This window comes from Chenopodium quinoa, unplaced genomic scaffold (genome assembly GCF_001683475.1).
Source record: "Chenopodium quinoa cultivar QQ74 unplaced genomic scaffold, ASM168347v1, whole genome shotgun sequence".
NCBI classification, from domain to species: Eukaryota; Viridiplantae; Streptophyta; class Magnoliopsida; order Caryophyllales; family Amaranthaceae; genus Chenopodium; species Chenopodium quinoa.
Window position 1 is genome coordinate 5,123,748 of NW_018745286.1, and position 17,518 is coordinate 5,141,265.

Below are 17,518 nucleotides of genomic sequence, written 5' to 3' on the forward strand. Positions count from 1 at the left end.
GGTGGCATCCAAAGGGAAAGAGGATAGAGCAAAAGAGTCGCCAACAAGTTTTAGGAACTTGCAAACCGTTCACAGGGTGAAGGTTACACCCCTTAACGATCCAAGAGATCGTCAACTCCATAAGTTCTAGAACCAAATAAGGGTTCGAGGATGAAGGTACAAATCCAACCTAAAAGAGATTGAACCTGCCCTAATAATAAGTCTCTACTTTATTCTAATCGTATTCATGTGCGCTTTCTGACTAACATGCAATCAATAGGTTTAACCCTAAACCTGTTTATCTATGTTGGTTGAATATTAATGCACAAACAAATCTATTATTGGCGATCACTTGAATATAATCAAATTAACCCTAAACAAGATTATTAAATATCTTATTAAGCGTGATTAGAAGTATTAATTTCCTTTAAACATGCATAAAAGGTGTGATCAAGCAATATAATAAATATCAAGCAACATAATAATAATAATAAATATCATGACAACAAAATTATAATAATCATCATAATAATAATAATAATAATAATAATAATAATAATAATAATAATAATAACATCCATAAATCATAACAATTATAATCATAATCATATTCATGTTAATATTAAAGCATAATAATAATAGCAAGATCCTAGGCATGATACTAACAAGATTAATAACAAACCCTAGCATGTCACTAATAATAAAAATCAAATCTTTAACCCTAAAATGATACTAACAATCATAAATATTAGGAAGAACATAGGAAGCATCGTAACAATCATATTTAATATTAAAATTATCCCAGACATGATACTAGGAATATCATAATAACAATATAAACATGATTTCTACATCATAACATCAATTAAAACCATTAAAGCACTTACTTTGATGCCTCGTACCTCTTTCTAATAACAAAATACACACGTTAGTAACTTTAAGGAAAATAATAAATCAAACAATTAAATTAAATAATTGAAAGAGAGATTTGGGACCAAACCCTCAGAAATTAAACCTTTCACGTCTAGGGCGAAGGCAACTTCGAATATGGCTAGGTGTTTCTAGATCTTGTGAATGCGGAATTTTGTATTTAAAAACAAGTTTAGAGAAAGAAAGAAAGAAAGATGAATGATTAAGGGAATTAAGAGAATTAATGAATGAAAACTGATTGTAGGCGAATGCTAATTAAAACTAATTGTTGATGATAATTGGTGAATGAAAACGGAGTTTTTAATACGTTATTTATAGAGAAAATCAGCCAAAAAAATAAAATATCAAAACAGAACACTTGGCGCACGTAAAACAGAGATTGGCGCACGCAAAACAAAGCTGGCGCCAGCACCAGCTAATTGGCGCCAGGCGCCAATGGCTAGCACCAGGCTCCAATGGCTGGCGCCAGGCGCCAGGCCTGATTCCAGGCGCCAATGCCTGGAGTCAGGCGCCAGGCCTATTTTTGACGCGTTTTCGAAAATTAGATAAGTTTGCCGTACCAGAGGATAAAATCGTATCTTTTCCTCGAAAATGCTTTTTGATCTTAATTAAAACTCTGAAAAGTCAACAAAAGTCAATTTATCAATGCTAATTGAATTAGGAATGAAAAGAACCTTCTAGAAGAATCTAGAAGACTAAAACCATTCCTAATTGCATTAGCAATGATAAATCATATTAGGCCCTCCCCTAGATCATTGGGCCGTATATAAAGCTCAAACCGGGCCCTGTTTAGTAAATTGGCCATAACTTCCTCATTATTCATCGGAATTGGGCTTATAATATATCGTTGGAAAGCTCTTGTCAAGCCCCATCGAACTACACTACTATTGGACCCATATCATGGACCAACCAAACTGGATTGGCTGTTTTCTTAAAATAAGTTTTCAAAAAAACAGAGAGAAGAGAAAAGAATTAAAACTATCCGCAACACTAGACTTTCCACACTTTCGCTTCATTCGATTATGATTCGACGTGAAAGGTACTCATCACTGGGTTTGGTTTTGGGAAGACACAAATGGGTGTCTACACAAACCCTAGCATATCACTAAATAATAAATATTAAATCTTTAGCCCTAACATTAACATGATATTAGGAAAAAAATAGGAAGCATCATAATAATAATCATACATGATATTAGAAATTTAATTAACCCTAAACATGATACTAGGAAGCAATAAAACATCCTAACAAGATACTAGGATTAAAAAAAATAATCTAAGCATGATTTTTATATCAAAAGATTAATAAAACAATTAAAGTACTTACTTTGATGTCTCGTACCTCTTTCTAATAACAAAATACACACGTTAGTAACTTCAAGGAAGAGAATATTAAAACAAAACAACTAAATTAAATAATTGAAATAGGGATTTTGGATCAAACCCTCGGAAATATCAAACCTTTCACGTCTAGAGCGAAGGCAACTTCGAACTTGGCTAGGTGTGTTTAGAGCTAATGTATGAGGAATTTTGTAAAAGGGAAGGTTTAGAAAAAGAATAGAGAGAGAGAGAGAGAGAAAGAATAAGTTTCTAGCTTTTAGAGATAGAATTAGAGAATTCTGGGTGTTGATGATTTGAAAACAGGAAGATACGACCCCTATTTTTAGGAAAAATAGCACGGGATAGAAGAAAATAATATTCGGAATAAAATACCTCATATCGCAAACGACAAAAATCAACGCCAGACGAAAAAGGTCAGCGCCTGGCGAAGACTCTGTCGTCTTGCGCTGGTCCAAAAGTCAACGCGCTTTTCCACGCGTAATTACCTTTAACACCGGTTGTAGGTAATTATGCGTCCAAGCAGTTTTCGAAATCAAATTTAAATATTTTATGCTAAATAAAACATCTTTAAAAGTATAATTATCAATCCTAACCTTTTTAGAATTAAAAAGAACCTTCTAGATATTCCTAGAAGACTAAAATCAATCCTAATCACTTTAGGAATAATAATTAATAGGTTCTCCTCTAGATCACTGGGCCACCTTTAAAATCACTGGGCCTAATATAATTTAATCCATAACTTCCTCATAATTCATCGGAATTGGGCTTATAATATATCATTGGAAAGCTCTTTTCGAGCCCAATCCAACTACACTATTATTGGACCCTTATTATGGACCAAACCAAATTGGACTGGCTATTTTTCATAAATAAGAGTAAGAAAAGAAATATTTTCAAAAATTGAAAGAAAAATATTTTAATAAAAACATCCTCATCATTAGACTTTCCACACTTTCACTTTGTTTGATAATCAAATGACGTGAAAGGTATTCACCACTGGGTTCGGTTTTAGGGAGACACATTTGGGTGTCTACAGTCGGTTTAGGGTTAGGTGGTTGGGTCGGTTTTAGGGTTAGGTGGGTGACGGCTGAAGGGAGGGATGTGGTGGTGTGTAGACTAAGTTTTAGGTGGGTGGGGATTTTTTTAATGTTTTTTTTGTTGCGGTTAGGTTGTTTGGCGGTAGGGGCTGGTGGGTAGTGGAGGTGGTGGTCTGTTTAGGCTTGTTGGTGGGTAGTGGAGGTGGTGGTCTGTTTGGGGTTGGAGGTGGTAATACGCCACGCCGGTGGTGGTGTGCGTGGTGTTTTTTTCTTATTTCGGTTGAAACGTCATCCGACCGAATTTACAATTCCGTCAGAAATTTATAACGGACTATTCCGGTGTCGGAAATTATCAAACGACGGAAAATTCCGTTGGGAATCCCGTCGGAAAAGTGTTTCCAATGGAATTTCTGACGAAAAAGGTGATTTTTCCTACCAAGCCGTTTCCGACAACCACTTCCAACGGAGATACTGTCGAAAACCCTTCAGGGTGTTTTCGACGGAATTTTTCCGTCAAAAATGGGCCTATTTCTAGTAGTGCCTTCCTCTAGCGTGTCGGCGTCGACGCTCTACTCCCGTACGTACCACCTAAATTACCTATTTCAACCACAAAACCACCATTATCCAATTCATAATTCCTTATCCGCCCAGCCCCACCGCAAAATCCTCCAAATGGCCATCCTCTACCCTCGAAACCCTAGCGAATAGGGTTCCAAGGGTGGGAGAGGGCCGATTAGGGTGTTTGTGCGGTGGGGCTACAACATAATTGGTTAAACTTTTAGAATTAGTTTTCAACCAATATAAGTTCTTTTGGTGCATTTTCACTCATATACATCGGATTTATCTTATGATGAGAAAGTTCTTAGAAAATCATTTATCATAAAACTAATCCCTACCAAGTACGTTTAACTATCACTAGTAGAAAAAAGTAAATGGGCAGCCGCAAATGGCAAACGGTTGTTGAATTCTGCTTCTAAAAACACCTAAAAAAAACCCTGAAACAAGTACATGGCAAGCGGTTTGGACATTGAACGGCTTGCCATTTGCTAAAAAAAACCTAAAATTTTACGCGACCTTCTTCTTATTTCTCATGCCTCTTTTTCTTCTATCTCCTGTCTTATTTCCCACGCTTATTTCTCTCTCCTCTCACACCTCCTTCTCTCTCCTCCTCTCCCCTCATTTCTCACGCCTCCATCTCCTCTCTTTATCTCCTTCTCTTTCTCCACAACAACCATTAGCCCACCCAACAACAGCCTACAACACCAACAACAACATCGACGAGCCTGCAACACCAACAACAACATCAACGAGCTTCTTTCTCTTTGTTCTTTCTTTCTCACGACCTTCAATTTTCATGGTTTTTTATGTCAAATTTGACCATGAAAACTCTAGATCTAGAGTTTTCATGATCGAATGTGACTGTTAAAATCCAAATTTCAAGACAATTTGGAGATTTTGGTGGAATTCAAGGTATGTTTGCTTTTTTCTATCTTTTATTTTGTTTTTTAAATTTTATGGTGATGTGTGGTTATATTGGCTTGTTTCAGGCGAATCTGGTTTTGGTGAGGGTCGTGGTAGGTGAGGTGGGTTTATTCTTTATTTTTTAAGGTGGTTGGTAGTAGGGGTGAATCGAGATAGGGTGTTGGTGGTGGTGGTACGGTGGTGGTGATGCGAGTTAAGGTTGTTTTTGGTGGTGTTGATATAATTGGTGGCGCTGCGCGGCTGGTGATGCGCATGGCTGGTGGTGGAACTTGACAAAAGCAGCAACCATTTTATCAATTTATTTAATGTTTTTTTTTTTATGAAAATCAGAAAATGTAATATTGAAGCAATTGATTAATGAAAATAGTTATGCTTATACATATGTTAAGTTCTTTTGTATCAATTTAATTAAAAAAAAGCAATTTTTTTTTAATTATTATAGGCGTAATGGCAACCGGTTTTGGAAGTGGTTTCACGGCAATTAAAACCGCTTGCCATTAACTTCAAATGGAAAGCGGTTTTGAATTGCTTTCCATTTAAAATGGAAAATGGGAAGTCCCCCAAGCGCAAGCGATTCAAAAATCGCTTTCCATTAAGGTTTTGAGCTGCTGGCCATTTACTATTTTCTACTAGTGTATGAATTGAAATATCTTAATATACATATACTCGTATGTGTAATGATAATGATCAACTAGTTTATCATTAGTTCAAGTCTAATTCTTTATACAAGCTAAATTTAAACACATGTGGACCATAATACATCTAATTAATTACCTAAGACACTTAGAGCATGTTCTGATTTACTGAACTGAACTGAACTAATTGGAGCTGAACAAAATTGAACTAATTTGAACTAAACTGAACTGAGTTGAAACGAATTGTTTATGAGAGAAGGTTATTAGGAGCTGAACTGAACTGAACTAAACTAAAATTAAGCTGAAGAGAATAGGCCCTAAGCCCAAATATATTATCTTACACTAAAGCCTAAACTACAAAATAATAATACTCGTAATAATGCACAATAGTATAAATTTCTAAAATAAAGATGCATCTTGGTTCTACCACATTTTTCATACTTTCATTCACTAAATCACGGTGTCACCTATAGAAGCAATTTCATGAGATTTTGAAAACTTTCAATAGCTTTTAGAGTATGTAGTCTACCAAGTAACAAAGGTTCAACTGTTGTTTTCAGTGAAAATTCCAAAGAATAATAATGTTACAATTAGTGCATAATTTAAGAAATAATATATGGTTTCACGTCACACTTAGCTTCTATTCTACCATTGTGGATGTTCTATATTATTTATTAATTGCAAGCAGATCCATATATGATAGCTTTGTTATGCAACCTTATTCTCTCTCTTTTTTTAACAATCAGACACTAAGCTAGTTGGCTTAAATATGATAGTAGAGTATAGAAATCTAATAAAAGTATTGTATAATTGTAGACACCTAAAAATGTCTCCCCAAAACAAAACCCGTTGATGAACACCTTTCACCGCCATTATTGGTCGAGTTGAGTATTTAATCTTTGGAGTGCTTAAATCCATGTTCTATCCAACATATTTCATGAACCAATCCAATTTCTAGCTCATTTCCCTAAACCATAACCTATTTTCCACTTTTCGTGTCCACATCGCAAAACTGAGAGAAACTGATTTTATGGATATACAATTTTGATCCAATTATTATTTTGTTGGATAGGTCTTTAAATAAGATTTCCAACCATATATCTTAAGCCCAATTCCGAGCTATAACGAAAAAGATATGAGCAAATCACCAAACTCGGCCTAAAACCAACACCCTTCCACTAAAATGGCCATATCTTAAAATTAAAATATTTTTTTGACTTGATTATAATTGGGTTGGAAAGTAGACTTGATAAGCTTTCCAATGATATATTATATGCCTTATTCCGAGTTACGGATCAAAAGTTATGATTATTTTAAAAACAGGTAAAAAAACTGAAATTACCACGCAACAGCAAAAATGCCGCGACGCGGCAAAAGCTGACGTGTCACGGGACTTATTCCCATGACACGGTGCCCATTTTGCTCAATTTTCCCCTGTGTCACGGTGCCATTCCGTGACACGGGAATATTCCGTGTAATTTCCGCGTACTTTTTACACCGTGACACGGCATACTACACTGTGCCACGGTGGACAATGCCGTGTCACGGCATTTCCTCCCGTGTCACAGTGCACATCCCGTGCCACGGGATTGCTCCGTGTTTTCTCCACGTAATCCCTAAACGCGTTTTCACTTCTCGTAACCTAAATATTTCCCGTGTCACGCAAATTTGTACCGTGTCACGGGAAAATTTCCCGTCTGATAGTGGGATTTCCCGTGTCACGGTACACTTTGCCGTGTCGCGGGATACTTTTTTAGGGTTTTTATCATTTTAGGGTTCCGTGTGCTCCCTCAATACATTTTCCCTATAAATAGGACCCCCCTTTCTGCAGTTCGGGGCAGCAATAATCATTCTCTCTCACCTTACACCAAAAATCATTCTCTTCTCCCTCTTTAACCTAATTTCTAGCCTCCTTATTCTTCCATAATAATTCCCCTAAGCACTCCAAGGAGTCTATTCTTAACCCGAGGTTCCGTCCTTAAACCAAGGCGTGAAAAGTACAAATAACTGAGGGTTTGGACCAAATCAACTCTACTTTTTATTTAATTTAATTTCCGTTTGATTTATATTTTTATTTAAGTTACTAACCATTTATTCATGATGTAGCAATTTAAAGGAACGCGCGGAATGTGAGTAATTAATTAAATTAATTACTCTTATTTTATTTTATATTGCTAGTATCATGATTAGGGTTATTTTATATTTGATTTAACTAACACTATTATTGTAAAATTGCTTCAATATTAATGTTTATTCTATTGTTATTATGATCACTATATTGCATGTTTAAAGGGAATATGTAATTGAAAATCACGCCTAATAAGATAATTTGGACAACCGGTTTAGGTTCCTTTTAATCTTGTTAATTAATTCAAGTGATCACAAATATTTTAGAATTATATGTTGCATTAATATCCAACCAATTTAGCTTAATAATAGTTTGGAGCAAATTGAATCTTTGTTTGTATGCCTTTAAGATCGCAGGAATCACTTTTCACTATAAGAATCGAGTAGAGGCCAATACGGGCGAATGCGACTCCATGACTCACTTCGTACCATCATCCCCGATCCTCCTTTCGTGGTTCCGAACCATATGAAGTTGGTAATCTCATGGATTATGAATGGGGTGTAACCTTCACGGGTCAATCGTTGTTGCCTATCGTTGTCCCTTATCGTGGTTGCCTTTTTATGATCCGTGAACGGTTAACAAGTTCCTTAAAAAAACTTGTTGGCGGCTCCCTACTTTATTTGTCCCTAATCGTATTATGTCAATTCCCACTTCCTATGAGTGCCAAGCATATTCACACATGCTTTTAACGTAGGCGCACTTCGAGCGACGCCTACAATTTGGCGACTCTACTGGGGAGGATTCTTGATTATTTATCGATTTGAGTGATCGGTATTTAATTAGGATGAGTGGATGAGACTTGAAAGATTCTTGAAAAAATATTCCTGTGATTAATTTGGCATTTTTGCATATGCATAGACGTTTTAACGTCGCATTTAGGTCTGTCCCGTAGGAAAAATTGAATAACTTGGTTGCGCACGAAGGAAAACAGGGCACAAGTCAGATCTTCTGACTGCCGTGCCACGGCAAAATCTGCCGTGTCACGGTACAGTGCACCGTCTGACGTGCACAGTACCATGGCACGGGAATTTTTGCCGTGTCACGGCAGTCGTAAAATCAGTCCGGTGGCTTATTTTCTCTTCGCACAGTCAACTTCCTTCGATTTTTCTGAAAAAACGTATGTGTTCTACATGCGTCTTAGCCCCGGGGAATTTAAGCTCTATCGACCCAAAAACGCTCATGGCAATAAGGGTTTATCCGAGTTATTAAATTCACCCAAACCATGGAGTCGAGTTCGATTTCATCACGAACTCGCGGAGCCGCCCGTTGGCATACACCCTCAAGGGAGGCTGCCTTGCTAATGCGTCCAAACTCTTAACCATGGTACCCTTTTGACACCCAAAGCTTGACCAATAGTTGAACATAGATCTTGACTCTAGGTTGCGAACTTTTTTTACATCATCGTGCCTAAATGCTATGTGGTTGTTTGGTGCTAACCTTCATGTGTTTACTCTTTTGTTTAACCCATGACCGAGGGTTTTTATTCTCACATAGTAATTAGTACGAACCTAAAATCGGTTAAAATCTAGAAAAACCACAAAACTGACCTGGAACTGCGCACCGTGTCACGGCATGTTCTACCGCGCCACGGTGAAAAGTGCCGTGACACGGGGCTCACTACCGTTTGACGGTAGACTGCACCGTGTCACGACAGTCTGCACCGTGACACGGTGCCCAGGAAAAGTGTCCTGTCAGTCTTTTTTTTATTCTTGTGCGTACGTATGTGGATGCTGTGTCCGGTTTGGTGTCATGTCTAGCTGTACGGTCAAAACACGCGTCTATAACCTCACCTAATCACTCACATATCGTGTTCACACACTTTTTTCTTTAGTCGTGCACTACTTTTTGACCGTATTTTAGGGTAGTCTTGTTTTTTGTGTCATTTTTTTTCGGAGTAAGTCGGATGGTATCCTCCCTTTAAAAATAAACAAGTAGAATTTCAAAATTATAGATTTTTTTTAAAAAAAAAAGAATAAATAAATAAATAAATAAAAAAATTCCCCGTGCCACGTCAGCATCCACCGTGGCACGGTGGAGTTTCCCGTGGCGCGGTAAACAGTCCCGTGCCACGGCACAGTCCACCGTGGCGCGGTGGACCTGCAGCAAAAAAAAAAAAAAAAAAAAGTCTGCCGCGCCACGGGAAACTTTACCGTGTCACGGCAAATTTTCACCGTGACACGGTGGATTTCCAAAAAAAAAGGGAAAAAAAGAAAAAAAAAATTCCCCGTGGCACGGTGGAGTTTCCCGCGGCGCGGTAAACATTCCCGTGCCACGACACAGTCCACCGTGGCGCGGTGGACCTGCAGCAAAAAAAAAAAAAAAAAAAAAAAACCACCGCGTCACAGCAGCTCGTCACGTGACACGGTACAGTCTTCCGTGTCACAGTGCCCTTGAAATAAGTCCTGTCAGCTTTTTTTTAAGTCTTCCGTGTTAATTTGGTCCTCGCGTCAGTCATTTTGGTTATTGTTCACATGTCTAGCCATACGATCATACCACGAGTCTTATGACATCACTTAGTCACTCACGAGTCAAGTATAGTCCACACACCTTCTTTATTTCCGACTCGAGTCGTGCACTAGGTCATTTATGATCGTATATTAGGTTCATGCACCCTTTTTTCGTCATAATAAAAAAATGAGTGGAGTTTTCTCACCTGTTTTCAAATGTCTATTTTTTCCTTCCTTTCCTATCTTGAGCAATGAGTCAAACAATTAAGTGAATTATTTTATTTCACAGTACTTGGTCAAGGAACAGGGATAGATTAATACGGTTCGAGTCATTAACGCAACGATCTCTCAGATCTAATAGGCGTTCAAAGAGAACTTTGCCATCTCCATTACTCATCACCTTTCAATGGCCACTAAAGAAGACATTGAGAACATCAACAAATCCATCGAGGCACTGTCTGCCATGATGCAAACCCTTACCACTAGGGTCACTACCATAGAACAAAACAAGGTCACTGTTTCCACCCTTGACAAACTGAAGGAACAAATGAGTAAGATTTCTGAGGATTTCACTTATGTGGAACGGCCTCCCACTCCTTTGGATGTGAAGGACAGACTCCCTGAAAAGTTCTCCACTGCTAATATTCCAAAGTTCAAGCCTACTGACAATCCAATATTTCATTTGAAGGCGTTCTCTGCAACCGTGGCTCTTAAGGGATTGGACGTAACACTCTTCCCTACGGTGTTCCCTCTCTCCTTAGAACATGCTTGCCAACAATGGTTTTATTCCTTAGATGCCAAGCATAATGCGACTTGGCAAGATGTCACCGACAGTTTCATGAATCGTTACAAGTGTAACATTCAAACTAAAACTTCTGAACGTGAACTCTCCATTCTCAAACAGAAAGAGAATGAAGGCTTCACCGCTTACCTGAACAGGTGGAGGGAAACAGCTTCACTCCTGGTAGATCCCCCTAAAGAAAGAGAGATGGTTCGCCTCTTTATTCAAAATCTGACTCATAAATATAGGGAACATCTCAAATTTCTTCCACTGAACACTTTCGAAGCTGTATACGACATCGGCATCAATATCGAGGATGAGCTAATAAAGACTACTGGTAATAACAATAATAACACTTGGAAAAACAAGAAGAACGACCATCCTTCTTCTTCGTCTTCTAAGCACAAAAATACTACCAACAATATAAGCCAAGTTGATCTCAATGAAGTGTTAGCTCTTGATACTCCAATTCCCAAGAAGAAAAGAACTTACACTCCTTTAGGAATGACTTATGATGCGGCCTTTGATCGCCTTTACAGTCAAGGCTTGATCACACCTATTGGGCCATTTCCAGAGCCAAAACCTGAAGAAAGGACCGCCAAATGGAATCCCAATGCCCATTGCAAGTACCATCAAGGAAGGGGCCACATTACGAAGCAATGTTGGAATTTGAAGGACGTCATTCAAGACTTGGTGGATGCAAACAAACTTCCTGTCCCTCCAGGCGGCAAGAAGTAATGAACACAAGGCGCACAGCAGATCCTTCGTGCAAGATTTCATGATTTCTTTCTTTATCATTCATCTCCATTCCCCATTCATGTCTAGCATAGGTTTTCCATTTTGAATTTTTATATGTTTCATGTGTTTCGTTCACCTTTTCCATTAATAAAATGAGCAATTTCCTTTACATCTCGATCATAGAATTTTTCATTCATTCATTCATTCTCAATAAAAAAAATCAATTACCGAACTAAACCCAAGGTACACCAATGACTTGAGGCACCTTTGCAACCATGTCATTCCCTGTTAACCGTTCAATCACATTCCATTTCTTCATCAACCATTTTGAGCCTCGTCTAATGTTTGGCCTTCATTTCTTCAACCCACATTCACTTAACCCTGGGATTGGAAAATGTGTAATTGTATAACATTCAAAAAGCAAGTAAAAAAAAAAAGCAACAAAGCAACAATAAAACAATGTCTAAAGGCAAGTATTCCAATGTCTTTGATATGAACACGTCTCAAATTACGTCTCTCATCGAGTGCTTGGTACCGTGCCTGAGAAACATGAATGCTAAGTGAGTGATGGACCGCATGATCTGAGATTGTCTACATTGATTCAAAAGAATAAAAAAAAACAAAAAAAGAAATTCAAAACAAAAAAAAGTTGAAAATAAACTTGCAAAATTCAAAATTTTCAAATTCACAATTACACATCTTGGGGGCTTCTCTCGGGTCTTGAGCCTTTTACCCCTTTCTTCCTTAAACCATCAACTTAACCACATTACAACCCTTGAAAGACCTCTTTGAGGTGTACATACACTTGTGCAAAGTTCGGTTAGAGCTACGTTCGGCCTGATTCCTAACGGATACGTAGGCAACCTCACATTGAGGTGCGGCCACATTCATATTCATATCTATACATGATCGAGTCAAAGAACATCCAATGCTTATCTCTATATCCCTACCCATTTAGAGCTAGACTTGTGGGCTTGAACCCACATCACATTAGCTTACCCAGCCTAAAGAGTCACCATTTTGACTCTTCTCACATAAATTTCCATCACCATAACCTTTGCAGCCAGCCTTAGTATCACTTTCACACACTTCTTTCACATATACATATCCATATCATCTTTCCCTTAGGAACCCTTTATCATGAAATCTTGTTTCCCTACCGCACATGCTTCATCATCTTTCAAGACAACATTCATTAAAAGAAACATTGTATACTTGCTTAGCTTCTTGACCTGAGCAATGTTCATTATTTCATGCATTGCATAATGTGCTGAGAAACATTTATATATCAATGATTTTTAATCATACAAAGCATATCGTGCTTAGCTCCTTGACCTAAGCAACGTTCATTATGCAATAATCACTCCATCTGTATACGTGCTTAGCTTCCAGACCTAAGTGACGTTCAAGATCGTTTCTTGATGCTTAGCTCCAAGACCTAAGTTAATTCATCTATCGTGTCACATGATGTAATTTTCCTTAGCCTCCTGGCCTAAGGACATGCATCATGCATACATTACTTTCAAGAAAAGCAATTCAATCCATGTGATTCATTTTGTCTTGCTCAACGAGGAAGCTCAAAACTTCTTTCCTTTTTTCGCGTCTTTTCTTTTGGAAGGAATTTCAAAAATAAAAGTTCAGTTTTCACATCTTTCTTTTTCGGGAGAAAGTCGGTACCCTCCACTCATGACAAAAATTGACGGAAAATTTTTGCTTTTGCATCTTCGTTTGCTTGTGTCTGCACACACACATATACACACACACACACACACACACACACACTCACTCACAAGTCATACACATGTCATGTCACACCAAGTCAAACTTGGTCAAGTTAGTGATCAAGTCAACCACAGTATATACGAGTCCGTTGGCAAATTAATTTTTGCAGGTTTTATCTACAGCCCACGTCCGGGGACAAACGGACCATTTACAGCCCACGTCCGGGGACAAGCGGGCCATCTACAGCCCACATCCGGGGACAAGCGGACCATCTACAGCCCACGTCCAGGGATAAGCGGACCATCTACAGCCCACGTCCGGGGACAAGCGGACCACCATCATTTCATGACGCGAGGTTCTCGATACACAGAGACTTGCAATCTCATCATCTTTCGACTTTCCTCAAGCATGGAAAGTATTATCCGGTGGATTTTTCTTCAAGTATAGAAAACCGCCAAATCGGCTTTCCTCAAGCATGGAAGGCATTATCGGTGGAATTCTTCAAGCATAGTATGACACCATATTCATCAGTTGGCTTTCCTCAGGCTTGGAAAGCATTATCGGTGGATTTTTCTTCAAGTATAGAAAACCGCCAAGTCGGCTTTCCTCAAGCTTGGAAAGCGTTATCGGTGGATTTTTCTTCAAGTATAGAAAACCGCCAAGTCGGCTTTCCTCAAGCATGGAAAGCATCATCGGTGGATTTCTTCAAGCATAGAATGACACCAAATTCATACGTCGACTTTCCTCAAGCATGGAAAGTATTATCCGGTAGGTTTCTTCAGGCTTAGAAAACTACCAAACTCCTCAGTCGGCTTTCCTCAGGCATGGAAAGCGTTTCAACAGACGTCATCCGGTGGATTCCTTCAAGCATAGGAAGCTACCAAGCTCATTTGCCACCAATACACTGGTGTTAGATAAGCATTTTATCCCTTTACTCTTTTATCTGTAGAACTAACATTTTTCTGCAGGTATCGGCGTATACAGAATGATTTAGGATCGCAAAACGTCTTAAATCATTCTCCGTCCCTATCGGCTACTTTGACTATCATTTTCGAAACTGACGTTTCTACAAACTCAGTCAAAGTGGGGGCTTTTGTAGACACCTAAAAATGTCTCCCCAAAACCAAACCCATTGATGAACACCTTTCACCGCCATTATTGGTCGAGTTGAGTATTTAATCTTTGGAGTGCTTAAATCCATGTTCTATCCAACATATTTCATGAACCAATCCAATTTCTAGCTCATTTCCCTAAACCATAACCTATTTTCCACTTTTCGTGTCCACATCGTAAAACTGAGAGAAACTGATTTTATAGCTATAAAATTTTGATCCAATTATTATTTTTTTGATATGTATTTAAATAAGCTTTCCAACCATATATCATAAGCCCAATTCCGAGCTATAATGAAAAAGATATGAGCAAAACACCGAACTCGGCCTAAAACCGACACCCTTCTACTAAAACAGCCATATCTTAAAATATAAATATTATTTTGACTTGATTCTAATTGAATTGGAAATTAGACTTGATAATCTTTCCAATGATATATTATATTCCTTATTCCGAATTACGGATCAAAAGTTATGATTATTTTAAAAACGGGTAAAAAAACTGAAATTAACGCGCAGCAGCAAAAATGCCGCGACGCGGCAAAAGCTGACGTGTCACAGGACTTATTCCCGTGACACGGTGCCCATTTTTCTCAATTTTCCCCGGTGTCACGGTACCCATTCCGTGACACGGGAATATTCCGTGTAATTTCCGCATACTTTTTACACCGTGACACGGCATACTACACTGTGCCACGGTGGACAATGCCGTGTCACGGCATTTCTTCCCGTGTCATGGTGCACATCCCGTGCCACGGGATTGCTCCGTGTTTTCTCCGCGTAATCCCTAAACGCGTTTTCACTTCCCGTAACCTAAATATTTCCCGTGTCACGCAAATTTGTACCGTGTCACGGGAAAATTTCCCGTCTGACGGTGGGATTTCCCGTGTCACAATACACTTTGCCGTGTCGCGGGATACTTTTTTAGGGTTTTTATCATTTTAGGGTTCCGTGTGCTCCCTCAACACATTTTCCCTATAAATAGGACCCCCCTTTCTGCAGTTCGGGGCAGCAATAATCATTCTCTCTCACCTTACACCAAAAATCATTCTCTTCTCTCTCTTTAACCTAATTTCTAGCCTCCTTATTCTTCCATAATAATTCCCCTAAGCACTCCAAGGAGTCTATACTTAACCCGAGGTTCCGTCCTTAAACCAAGGCGTGAAAGGTACAAATAACTGAGGGTTTGGACCAAATCAACTCTACTTTTTATTTAATTTAATTTCCGTTTGATTTATATTTTTATTGAAGTTACTAACAATTTATTCATGATGTAACAATTTAAAGGAACGCGCGGAATGTGAGTAATTAATTAAATTAATTACTCTTATTTTATTTTATATTGCTAGTATCATGATTAGGGTTATTTTATATTTGATTTAACTAACACTATTATTGTAAAATTGCTTTAATATTAATGTTTATTCTATTGTTATTATGATCACTATATTGCATGTTTAAAGGGAATATGTAATTGAAAATCACGCCTAATAAGATAATTTGGACAACCGGTTTAGGTTCCTTTTAATCTTGTTAATTAATTCAAGTGATCACAAATATTTTAGAATTATATGTTGCATTAATATTCAACCAATTTAGCTTAATAATAGTTTGGAGCGAATTGAATCTTTGTTTGTATGCCTTTGAGATCGCAGGAATCACTTTTCACTATAAGAATCGAGTAGAGGCCAATACGGGCGAATGTGACTCCATGACTCACTTCGTACCATCATCCCCGATCCTCCTTTCGTGGTTCCGAACCATATGAAGTTGGTAATCTCATGGATTATGAATGGGGTGTAACCTTCACGGGTCAATCGTTGTTGCCTATCGTTGTCCCTTATCGTGGTTGCCTTTTTATGATCCGTGAACGGTTTACAAGTTCCTTAAAAAAACTTGTTGGTGGCTCCCTACTTTATTTGTCCCTAATCGTATTATGTCAATTCCCACTTCCTATGAGTGCCAAGCATATTCACACATGCTTTTAACGTAGGCGCACTTCGAGCGACGCCTACAATAATATGTGTGTGTGTGTGTGTGTGTGTGTGTGGTTTAAGCACCAAGTGTCTCATATGCCAATCCAAAATTGTTCAACAATCTCATAAGAGTACTTTGTCACGAAAATTCTTCAAAAGGATTCCTACCAATGAGAGATGTCTCCATCCCGGAAGTGAAGATACCTACCAGAAAATTAAATCCACCAAGCTTAAGGTTGCGAATAAGCCAATGAAACATCTTTGCATTTTTTGTTGCTGGTACTCACGGCCATGTAAGGAAATACCTAGTTGAGAAATGGAGGGATAAGAAAGATGAAGAAATTCGAGTTTGCAAGTACCTTCCCAAAAACCTAAACTACCTCAAAATGTTAGGGCGAAGCAAGTATTGCTTGTGCCCCCTAGTGGTTATGAAGTGGCAAGTCAAAAGGTAGTCGAAGCTATGTATGCAAAATGTATAATAGTGATTATCAAAGATAATTACACTTTCAATTTTAATGATGTTCTTGATTGGAGTGAATTTTCAATCCATATTCCAGTGAGTAGAATTCCTGAGATTAAGACAATTTTGAAAAGAATTTCCACTAAAAAGTAGTTGAAGTTGTTTAAAGGAGTAAGGAGTCTAAAGTGGCACTTTACATTGAATAGGCCTTCAAAGCCATTTGATTTAATTCATATGATATTACATTCTATATGGTTAAATAGGCTTGGTCTAAGATTACCATATGAATAATATTTTTGAGAATTATATCAAACATCATTAAAATTAATGTATATTATTTAGCAAAACTGTTTTTTTTTTTTTTTTTCTTTCAATGGAGTTAGAGTTATTAGCAGCAGTATATATACTGACATCTTTATTCTATTGATTACGCAATTGTCAATATCGATATTGAAAAGGGTGCAAAATGCAAACTCACTTTATTAATTTATGAATAAACCACTAGGATGTAATACCTGAGATTTTAAAACTCGATTTACTTTTCTAATTTTTTAATATTATTATTTTAAAAAATTGATCACCTGGTAACAAATTATATTTTGAATCTCTATTTTAACAAGTACAAATGTTTTTATATTAATACAAGTACTATTTAAACATCATGTTATTTTTGAAAGCTAATTATTCTAAAGTATTTTTTTATATAATTTATTTTGGATTAAATTATATATATTTTTTCTATGTTCCATC

General features: G+C 37.6%; 1 pseudogene; it reads left to right on the top strand.

The window, feature by feature from the left end:
- Positions 1 to 17,059, top strand: part of LOC110712086 — a 34,313-nt pseudogene extending 17,254 nt beyond the window's left edge.
- Positions 17,060 to 17,518: the final 459 nt, after the last annotated feature.